This window comes from Mustelus asterias, chromosome 4 (genome assembly GCF_964213995.1).
Source record: "Mustelus asterias chromosome 4, sMusAst1.hap1.1, whole genome shotgun sequence".
In the NCBI taxonomy this organism is placed as follows: Eukaryota; Metazoa; Chordata; class Chondrichthyes; order Carcharhiniformes; family Triakidae; genus Mustelus; species Mustelus asterias.
In genome coordinates, this window is record NC_135804.1 from 145,028,971 (window position 1) to 145,040,725 (window position 11,755).

An 11,755-nucleotide genomic window follows, 5' to 3' on the forward strand; every position below is an offset into this window, starting at 1 on the left:
CAGAGTGTCCTCGCGTGAATCTCATTAACAATTCCTGCTGGAGAGGCGGGCAGCATAGCGCTGAGCGGGCCACTGCATGTGCCGATCTGTCATAGCGGAAATTGGCGCATGCGCAGTGGCCCCGCACTGCCGGCCTGCTGATCACTGGCCAGCAACTGAGCTGGCCTGCCCCATGACCCCTCATTGCTGCCCCTCTGACCACCTCGCATCCCAATTATTGGCCTTCCAGATGTCTCCAACCAGTCCCGACACCCCTCAGGCCACCTAAATCTCCCCCCCCCCTCCCCCCCAACCCGTGGAAGTCCTGATCTCCCGATCACCCCTCCTCCGCCACCAGCAGCCCTGACCCTCGCCTGCAGCCCTGACCCCGTCAGCAGGCCGACCACCCCACCACCACCCCGATGGCCAACCCTGATCACTGACCACCCTCCCTCTGTCACCAATCCTGACCGCAGAGTGGCAGTGGGAAGCCCACCCCCTCGCTTCCAGAGGCCCTGCCCCCCCCATAGGCCCCGCCCCCCCGGCCTTGCTCAATGCAGTGCTAAGATGCCCCCTGGGCATTGTCACTTTGCCCCTTAGGCAGTGCCAGGGGACCAGGCTGGCACTGCCAAGCTGGCAATGCCAAGGTGGTACCCCCCTTACCCCTGACACTCTGGGGGGCCTCCATGGTCCTCCTTCACGCCAGCTGAGTCGGGCTGCCAGCTACCCGCTAATGAGGAACTGTTGTAAACTGCATTGGAGCGAACCACTCCTGGAGGGGTGGAGAGGCTAGCGGGCCTGGAGACTTCAGTCTCGGGCCCGCTAATGATAAAATCGGCATCAGAATAATTTATTCAGCTCCATGCTGATTTCTAGCGTGGAGCTGACGACGCCAGAAATCCAGCAGCTGGAGATGTGCGGGGGCCGTGGCACCTAGCGGGATGCCTGCTACATCGCCTCCACTTTATTGAACCTTAGTTAGGCCACATTTGGAATATAGTGTTCAATTTTAGTCACCATACTACCAGAAGAATGTGGAGGCTTTGGAGAGGGTACAGAAAAGATTTACCAGGATGTTGCCTGTTATGGAGGGCATTAGCTATGAGGAGAATTTGGAGAAACTTGGTTTGTTCTCACTGGAATACAGAGGTCGACCTGATAGAAGTCTACAAGATTAAGAGGGGCATGGACAGAGTGAATAGTCAGAAGCTTTTTCCCAGGGTGGAAGAGTCAATTACTGGGGGGCATAGGTTTAAGGTACGAGGGGCAAGGTTTAAAGGAGATGTACGAGGCAAGTTTTTTTACACAGAAGTGGTGGGTGCCTGGAATTCGCTGCCGGGAGAGGTAATGGAAGCAGATACGGTAGTGACTTTTAAGGGGCGCCTGGACAAGTACATGAATAGGATGGAAATAAAGGGATATGGTCCCCGGAAGGGTAGAGGGCTTTAGTTCAGTCAGCTGCATGTTCGGTACAGGCTTGGAGGGCCGAAGGGCCTGTTCCTGTGCTGTAATTTCCTTTGTTCTTTGTTCTTTGTTTTTTTGTCTCCCAGCATCAGAAGGCAAATCCTTACTCGAAATGCTGGCTCTATTTTCTCTCCACTGATGCTATCAGCTGACACTGCTTCCTAGCTTTCTGCAATGTGTGATTTAGAAACTTATTATTCCCATGTTTAATAATGCCCATGTTGTTGATCAACTTTGGGAATAATTGCCATTGCTCAATGAAATGTTTGGGAGTTCCTTAGCTTTGTGATTTTTAAAAAATGATTCATTCAATGTGTAATGACTTCAATCAGGCCATTGAGGTTGGCCTATTGGAGTATGAACTCCCTGATTAAGGATCCAATTGATGGGCCAATCAGGGAGTCTTTGCCTTGTACTTAACGGGGAGTGTCAGTTCCTCTGACACCTCCGGAGGTAGACTGCTGACTGCTAGGACGCTGTGTACTGGTGTTAGAGTTTGTAAATAAAGGGATTTTGGTGAGGGACTTCTGCCCCAAAGATTTACTACACAATGGCAAAACAAAAGGCAAAAAAACAGCTTACATGTAATTGGATAGAGTCAGTTTTATTAATTTTGAACGGGTCAGTTTTTATCATTTTCTGTCAGTAATTTTGGCCACATTTATTCTGAATACCCATGATGAGCATCAGAATTTTTTTTTCTACACTACATCTTTCCATGATATTCTTGGCATCTCACATTCTCTAGCTGCCAACTGCACAGTTTCATTACCCCTGTAAAAAACCATTGTAATTTATTAATGTATTTTTGGATGCAAATCTGTTCATGGGATTGTTGCATTTAAATTGGGTTGTACAATGTCTGCCAGACATCCATCAGTTTTAAAAGGATTGCTCCCTATGGCTGAGTTGGTCTCTTTATTGGTGGATGACTTCCTAGAAAGCTGGTATGTTATTCCAATGGTCAAAAGATGAGTGTAAGCATTAGCTCCCAGGCGGAGAACTGGAGAGTACTGCCCAATTTCACAACCAGGAATATCCGAATGAATTAATTAGTAGCCTATTGGTCTGCTCCCCCTCCGAAATGGACTTAGTGAGGCAGCTGGCCAGCTGTTAGCAGTCACAGGTCAGCCAGCTGCAAGCCACCTGCTAGCCCTCAGGTAAGTAATGTGGGGCAGGTAGAGCAAGTGTGACGTTCTGTGGGTAGGAAAGTGGAGGGAGTCCATCCTTTCCTTCTGCAGACTGGAGGAGCACTTACCTTTTGAGGCCATCACTGGGTTTCTGGTAAGTGTCACTGTTTGGGGAAAGCACAGCAGTAAAATGTTAAAATTGTGATTGGCTACTACTACCCTGGGATTACCCCCTCCACAGTTCGACACCCCTGTCCAGGATTCATCTTGCTGCCAGCCAGGTGCTCTCCAATTTTGTCTGATTTTGCAGCAGAAAGCTGCATCGAGATTTGTTATGATTTGATTTATCATTGTCATGTATTGGGATACGGTGAAAGGTATTATTTCTTGCGCACTATACAAAGTATACCGTTCATAGAGCACACAGGGGAGTAGGAAAGGAGAGGATGAAGAATATAATGTTACAGTCATAGCTAGAGTGTAGAGAAAGATCAACTATATAAGGTAGGTCCATTCAAAAGTCTGATGGCAGTAGGGAAGAAACTGTTCTTGAGTCGGTTGACTTTTGTATCTTTTTCCTGACGAAAGAAGGGGCGGCACGGTAGCACAGTGGTTAGCACTACTGCCTCACAGCACCAGGGACCCGAGTTCAACTCCGACCTTGGGTCACTGTGTGGAGTTTGCATGTTCTCCCCGTGTCTGTGTGGGTTTCCTCCAGGTGCTCTGGTTTCCTCCCACAGTCCGAAAGACGTGCTGGTTAGGGTGCATTGGCCATGCTAAACTCTCCCTAAGTGTACCCGAACAGGCGCTGGAGTTGTCGACTGGAGGCTTTTCACAGTAACTTCATTGCAGTGTTAATGTAAACCTACTTGTGACTAATAAATAAACTTTAAAAAGGTGGAAGAGAGAATGTCCGGGTGTGTGGGGTGCTCCTGTCAATTCACTACAAAATGGGTGGCCAACACGTTCTGCTAATACACCAGTCAAAAATTAAAATCTATCTGTCTGAGTCATGAAAAACCTCTCAAGTTTAGTAATGTAGCTGTTGAAAGCAATGGCTGTGTGGATCAGAATTATTTACTGTAGCAGTTGATGTGACTACAGTTTAAAAAGGCTTAAACTAATGGTACAGTGATAAATAGCAAACCACTACCTGCCGAATTTCATTTCGTTTTGAACATGTGCTTTATGAGGAAACGAAACCAGATGCGATTAGGTTTATGTCACAATTTTTCACTTTTCTTTCAACTTGGGTTGACAAGTACTGATTACATAAAACATGGTGTGAAAGATTAGGGAAATCTCACATGTCCAGCCTCCCATTGTTCTGGAATGGAATCTTAACCTCAGTGTTGCATTAACTTAGTCTCCCTTTCAACCATTCAAATCATGGGAGATTACATTTCTCAAATACCATTAGCGTTTATGGAGTCAGAATGTTTGATTAGTTTCGGCAGTTTATCAGCTTTGTCTGATCTTTCTCTCAGACTGTCCCTCAACATGCATCCTTCAATCTCAACACTACAATACTCCCTCATGTCCAAGTTTGTCCTATAATGGCAGGCGGATTTAATTGTTTGGACACAACTTGTTCTTTATATTTGGACCAAATGATATTCCTGTCATTTATTAGCAGTGTTACAATGTCCATAGAGACTGGTAACTTTTAAAAAATGATGAATTTCCCAAAAGACCAATAGAAACAACCAAAGGACAGGATTTCATTTTTAAAGACTTTTACAGTAACAAACTAAGATCAACATCGATCAAACATTAATTAACAGGCAACTAATACACTAAACTAAAGAAAAGGCACTTTCTAAAATTTAGTAATGTGGCTGTTGAAAGCAATGGCTGTGTGGATCAGAATTATTTACTGGTAGCAGTTGATGTGACTACAGTTAAAAAGGCTTAATCTAATGGTACAGTGATAAATAGCAAACCACTACCTGCCGACAGGTTGCAAAGTTGGGCCGAGAGGTGGCGGATGGAGTTTAATGCGGAGAAGTGTGAGGTAATTCACTTTGGTAGGAATAACAGTTGTGTTGAGTATAGGGCTAACGGGAGGACTTTGAATAGTGTGGAGGAGCAGAGGGATCTAGGTGTATGTGTGCATAGATCCCTGAAAGTTGGGAATCAAGTAGATAAGGTTGTTAAGAAGGCATATGGTGTCTTGGCGTTTATTGGTAGGGGGATTGAATTTAGGAGTCGTAGCGTTATGTTGCAACTGTACACAACTCTGGTGCGGCCGCACTTGGAGTACTGTGTGCAGTTCTGGTCCCCACATTACAGGAAGGATGTGGAGGCTTTGGAGAGGGTGCAGAGGAGGTTTACCAGGATGTTGCCTGGTATGGAGGGGAGATCCTATGAGGAGAGGCTGAGGGATTTGGGATTGTTTTCGCTGGAAAGGCGGCGGCTAAGAGGGGATCTTATTGAAACATATAAGATGATTAGAGGTTTAGATAGGGTGGATAGTGATAGCCTTTTTCCTCTGATGGAGAAATCCAGCACGAGGGGGCATGGCTTTAAATTGAGGGGGGGTAGTTATAGAACCGATGTCAGGGGTAGGTTCTTTACCCAGAGGGTGGTGAGGGATTGGAATGCCCTGCCAGCATCAGTAGTAAATGCGCCTAGTTTGGGGGCGTTTAAGAGATCCGTAGATAGGTTCATGGACGAAAAGAAATTGGTTTAGGTTGGAGGGTCACAGTTTTTTTTTAACTGGTCGGTGCAACATCGTGGGCCGAAGGGCCTGTTCTGCGCTGTAATGTTCTATGTTCTATGTTCTATGAATTTCATTTCGTTTTGAAAATTATCAAGACACGCATTACAACCCTTCTTGCTGTGCACCGCTGATGTTTAGCATTACAAGTAGTCCACAGTTACTCATGGATCTCAAGCAGCTTCATGTCTCCATGCCATGCTGGGTCAAAACTTTGAATGTCCTTGAAAAGTCGTTCCAGTTGGTCTGATTCCTTTAAGATCCAACTTTCAGCAAAGCCCACCTTAGCGACTTCTTGTTCCTTAAATCTCCAAAAGCCCCAGTCGTTTCTGTCCCCTTCCTTTTGAACAGAAAACCAACTCTCACAAGCTTCCTGCTTGTTTGTAAACACAAAACAGTCCTTCTCTGCCCTTCAGAGCGGTAGCTGCCTTATTGCTTTGTCTTTCTAATCCTCAGCATCTCACAAAGCAACTCTTTCCATGAGTTACTGTGTCCAGGTATGAGAACTGTCACCAAATTTCAGTATGTTTCTGTTTGAGTTTCACCCACATGGCAACCAGACCACATAGGCAGATCTCTGAGCTGGGGTGCTTCTGGAATTCCTAATTTTACTTTAAGTTAAATGAAACGTTTTGACACATTACCATCTTGTAACGTTCAGTGTTCATAACAACAGACATCCAGTTTGTTAAAACCAACTTTCCTTGCCAAGGTGATGGTTTCATGCTGAACCTTCCAAACCCAGGACTTCCACCACTGAGAAAGACAAGAGCAGCAGATGGATGGGAGCACCACCATCTGCAATGTCCTGAGATGAGTTTCTACCTCATATTCATGCCATCAAGAAGACCGCCTAGTTCCACCTCCATTACATCGCCCAATTCCACCTGTCACAGCTTGTCTGAAACTCTCGTTCATGCCGTTGTTGCTTTTATACTTGTCTATTCCAATGCACTCCCAGCTGATCATCGAAAACTCTGTTATCTTTGTCTTAACTAGCAGAAAATCCCATTTGCTTATAATTTGTACGCTCACTGACCTACGTTGGACCCTGGACAAGCAATGCCTTGACTTAAAATTCACATCGTTAATTCCAATCCTTCATTTGTCTTGATCCCCTCTATCATTTTAACCTGCTTCAGCCCCACCACCTTCCGAGATACCTGTGCTTCCCTAACTCAGGCCGCCTGTGCATTCCCAGTTATAATTGCTTCATCATTACTGGTTTAGCCTTCAGCTGCCTAGACCCCAAGCTCTGGAATTCCTTTCTTACACCTCCTTACCTCTCCATCTTGCTCCTCTCTTTTAAGACACTCCTTAAAACCTACCTGTTTAATTAAGCTTTTGGTCAACTGATCGAGTATCTCCTTTAGGAGCTCAGTGATATACTTTGGCGGCACGGTAGCACAGTGGTTTGCACTGCTGCTTCACAGCTCCAGGGTCCTGGGTTCGATTCCCAGCCCGGGTCACTGTCTGTGTGGAGTTTGCACATTCTCCTCGTGTCTGCGTGGGTTTCCTCCGGGTGCTCCGGTTTCCTCCCACAGTCCAAAGATGTGCGGGTTAGGTTGATTGGCCAGGTTAAAAATTGCCCCTTAGAGTCCTGGGATGCGTAGGTTAGAGGGATTAGTGGGTAAATATGTGGGGATAGGGCCTGGGTGGGATTGTGGTCGGTGCAGACTCGATGGGCCGAATGGCCTCCTTCTGCACTGTAGGGTTTCTATGATTTCTATGATTTCTATGATAATGCTGCTGTGAAGCACCTTGGGACATTTCATTACATTAAAGGTTGTTGTTGTTGATTTAGGTAGTACTCAGGTAGTTGGGGAGGCACTGGCACAGTGAAATTATCACTGCACTAGCAATCCAGAGACCCAAGCTAATCCAGAGCCACAGCAATGTGGTTGACTCTCAAATGCCCTGTGAAATGGAGGGCACTTGAGGATGGGTAATAAATGCTGGCCCAGCCAGTGATACTCACATCCTGTAAAAATGAATAAATGATTCAAAAAAAGCTACTGTTCAGCTTCAGCAGCAATATTTTGGGGAGGTTCATTCTGTACTTCATGCAGGGATAAGATCTCTTAATGGGAACATGACCTACAAGGAAGAATTATTGGTTAGTAATTTCTTCAGAGCTGCTCCTGTTTTGCTGGTGTTACTTGGCTGGCTGCCACACTTAGAGCAAAGTAGGAGCAGGTCCAAGGAAAATGCTGTCCTTGAGTTACAAACTTTATGTTCTTTCAAAGAATATGGTACACTGAGGATCAGTGCTTATTATCCAGTTACGATTGGTGTTTCCATTTAATACAAAGGGTAGGCGAAGAATAAGGCTAATGAATGGTGTTCACGCAAGGGGACATGAATATAGCTGAGGAGGACACTGGGTTGCAAGGGAGTAGAATAGACAGTATTACAGTTGATAAGGAGGATGTGCAGGATATTCTGGAGGGTCTGAAAATAGATAAATCCCCTGGTCCGGATGGGATTTATCCAAGGATTCTCTGGGAGGCAAGAGAAGTGATTGCAGAGCCTCTGGCTCTGATCTTCAGGTCGTCGTTGGCCTCTGGTATAGTACCAGAAGATTGGAGGTTAGCGAATGTTGTCCCATTGTTTAAGAAGGGGAACAGAGACTTCCCCGGGAATTATAGACCGGTGAGTCTCACTTCTGTTGTCGGCAAGATGTTGGAAAAAATTATAAGGGATAGGATTTATAGTTATTTGGAGAGTAATGAATTGATAGGTGATAGTCAGCATGGTTTTGTGGCAGGTAGGTCGTGCCTTACTAACCTTATTGAGTTTTTTGAGAAAGTGACCAAGGAGGTGGATGGGGGCAAGGCAGTGGACGTGGTATATATGGATTTTAGTAAGGCGTTTGATAAGGTTCACCATGGTAGGCTTCTGCAGAAAATGCAGATGTATGGGATTGGGGGTGATCTAGGAAATTGGATCAGGAATTGGCTAGCGGATAGGAAACAGAGGGTGGTGGTTGATAGTAAATATTCATCATGGAGTGCGGTTACAAGTGGTGTACCTCAGGGATCTGTTTTGGGGCCACTGCTGTTTGTAATATTTATTAATGATCTGGATGAGGGTATAGTTGGGTGGATTAGCAAATTTGCTGATGACACCAAAGTCGGTGGTGTGGTAGACAGTGAGGAAGGGTGTCGTAGTTTGCAGGAAGACTTAGACAGGTTGCAAAGTTGGGCCGAGAGGTGGCGGATGGAGTTTAATGCGGAGAAGTGTGAGGTAATTCACTTTGGTAGGAATAACAGATGTGTTGAGTATAGGGCTAACGGGAGGACTTTGAATAGTGTGGAGGAGCAGAGGGATCTAGGTGTATGTGTGCATAGATCCCTGAAAGTTGGGAATCAAGTAGATAAGGTTGTTAAGAAGGCATATGGTGTCTTGGCGTTTATTGGTAGGGGGATTGAATTTAGGAGTCGTAGCGTTATGTTGCAACTGTACACAACTCTGGTGCGGCCGCACTTGGAGTACTGTGTGCAGTTCTGGTCCCCACATTACAGGAAGGATGTGGAGGCTTTGGAGAGGGTGCAGAGGAGGTTTACCAGGATGTTGCCTGGTATGGAGGGGAGATCCTATGAGGAGAGGCTGAGGGATTTGGGATTGTTTTCGCTGGAAAGGCGGCGGCTAAGAGGGGATCTTATTGAAACATATAAGATGATTAGAGGTTTAGATAGGGTGGATAGTGATAGCCTTTTTCCTCTGATGGAGAAATCCAGCACGAGGGGGCATGGCTTTAAATTGAGGGGGGGTAGTTATAGAACCGATGTCAGGGGTAGGTTCTTTACCCAGAGGGTGGTGAGGGATTGGAATGCCCTGCCAGCATCAGTAGTAAATGCGCCTAGTTTGGGGGCGTTTAAGAGATCCGTAGATAGGTTCATGGACGAAAAGATATTGGTTTAGGTTGGAGGGTCACAGTTTTTTTTTAAACTGGTCGGTGCAACATCGTGGGCCGAAGGGCCTGTTCTGCGCTGTAATGTTCTATGTTCTATGTTCTATGAATCAACTAAGGCATACAAAACTATTTGTTCTAAATTTGTTCTAGTGACTTTTACCTCATCAATCACAATCAAGACTATTCTCTTGCAGAAGGTGACATCAATAAAGTGGTGAAAAGCATATAATGTGTTGGGACAATAATTTGTCATTAAGGATCAGGTCGGATTTTTGAATACAATATGATCAATTACCCCCCATGGGTCTCATTACTTCTGAATTACAGATACCATTCTGCTCTCTTGCAGTAGCCAAATCAACATGTCCCAAGGTTTACCACCATCAGTGTAGTGTCAGAAGATTTAAGCTATTGTGCTATGAATCAGTCTTGTACTCCATTTGTTACTTCTGGTTTTCTGGTCATATCTGTGCATTCACAACTTATGGTGAGTTGGTTGAAGTTATCCATTATTATAAATTATCAACTTTTATCCTTCTAATCTTGTCATGTAAGGTGCTACTATAATCGTTTACTTTCTGTGGAAGTCTGTAGTTGATGATTGCTGTTAACTCCTGGTTAGTTTTAGGCACTAATAATATAATTTTGGTTTTCCCTTTCCTCCATTCAACTTATTTGATTTCAAGATTATTCCATATATTTAAAGCTTTCCATCTCCCTCTATCATCATCTCCATCAGTCCTGAATAATCTATACCCCTGAGTATTAAGTTTACTTCCATCTTTTGCAGCAAATTAGAGAGATTAACAGTAATCTGTTCAGGGTATTGTTGGTCATTAATGATCCAGATTGGATTATCAATTGGGCATGTTACAGAGGGCTGAAATTCTTCCCACGGAGCTCCACATAGCCTTACAAACAAGTGCCTAAATGGTAGGGCAAGCAGGTGACTTAACATTACTGTGTTAGTAAGCTGCATTGTTTTAGCTAGTTAAATTTAAGTAATATCTTTTTTCACACTTGGAATACGGAGTTTGGATGGGTGGCATATCATAACCTAAGCCTAATCGAGCCTTGACTCGACACAAAATTAAAACACTACAGATGCTGGGAATCTGAAATTAAAAAAACTCAGCAGCTCAGGCAGATTTGGACTCATTTGCTCTACTTTCCACCAGAGATTGCTGGTTAGTAGCATTAAAGCAAAATACTGCGGATGCTGGAATCTGAAACAAAAACAAAAAATGCTGGAAAATCTCAGCAGGTCTGACAGCATAAAGAAAGAATAGAGTCAATGTTTCAAGTCTAGATGACCTTTCATCAGATAGTTATCAAGAATGAAAATTTTTGCCTTCAGCAGCCTAAGGGAACAGAGGACAATTGTGCCAGTATTATGCACACCCAGCTGAGTTCAGGTAACTGAACAGAAAATGCGAATCAAACATGTGACCTATCTGATCTATGGCTCCATAGTACTACTTATCCAGTAAACCACTGGATAAACTGGCTCCTCATGCCAGGATATACTCCCCCACCCACACCCTAACGCTCCCCCATCTCAAGCTGTGAGACTTCCAAGTCCATTCTCCCACTATATATTGCATAAAACTAATGAACACTATAGTGACAATAGGATGTGTAAAAAGCCTTAAGAAGTTATTTATTGATAACTATCCACTTTCCTAAAAACAAATCCTCTTTACTACAGGCCAATAAAAGTGTCAATCATCCAGGTCCCTTAAAGTAACAATAGCAGAAACAGAAAGAACCTGAAACCTCTTTATCTTGCTCATCTTGAGAGCCCAGACACTCATTAGAGTACTGAAACACCTGAACCCCAGGGAAAATGTTGCTTGATTGACAGCTCTAGCTTTCTGATCTCTTCAATAATTGCAGAATGTTTATTTATACAAGATAAAAGGGAGAGCCAATGCAGACACAATGGGCCGAATGGCTTTCTTCTGCCGTACAATTTTGTGACTGTGATACTAGAGAACTGCAAATTATACAAAAATAGGGAAACTACCTGAGTACTCGCGATGGCAGTGAATTTTCCAATGTTTAGAATTACTATCATTTTACTTAATATTGATTTGAAATTATTTGCTTTCTGAGACTTCCCTCTATTGGTATGTAAAATTCTCTCCACAAATGGCATCAAAGCTCACTTTTACAAACAATATGTGATTCTGTACAGCTTATTAAATAAGTAGTTTTATGTTCCGTGCATAATGATGGTAATGATCCATCGTACTGGTGGTAAAACCCCAAGTCCAGTAAAGTTATATTGACATTTAGAAGTTAGAAATTCATATCAATTCCCGCAGCCCTGCCAGCAGTTTTTTAAATGTTCTTTATTGCCTTTGCACCTTGACCACACACTCGTAAGAAAAATAGAGCATTCTATTATGATTTCAAGCTAACCTATTTTAGTTCTCCTGAGCTAAGTATTTATTAAAAAATTATTAGCAGGTACATGACCCCCTTCAGACATTTCTCAGCAAGATTGACAGGACTTAAAAATATTTCAGAAGCTAAACACAGAGA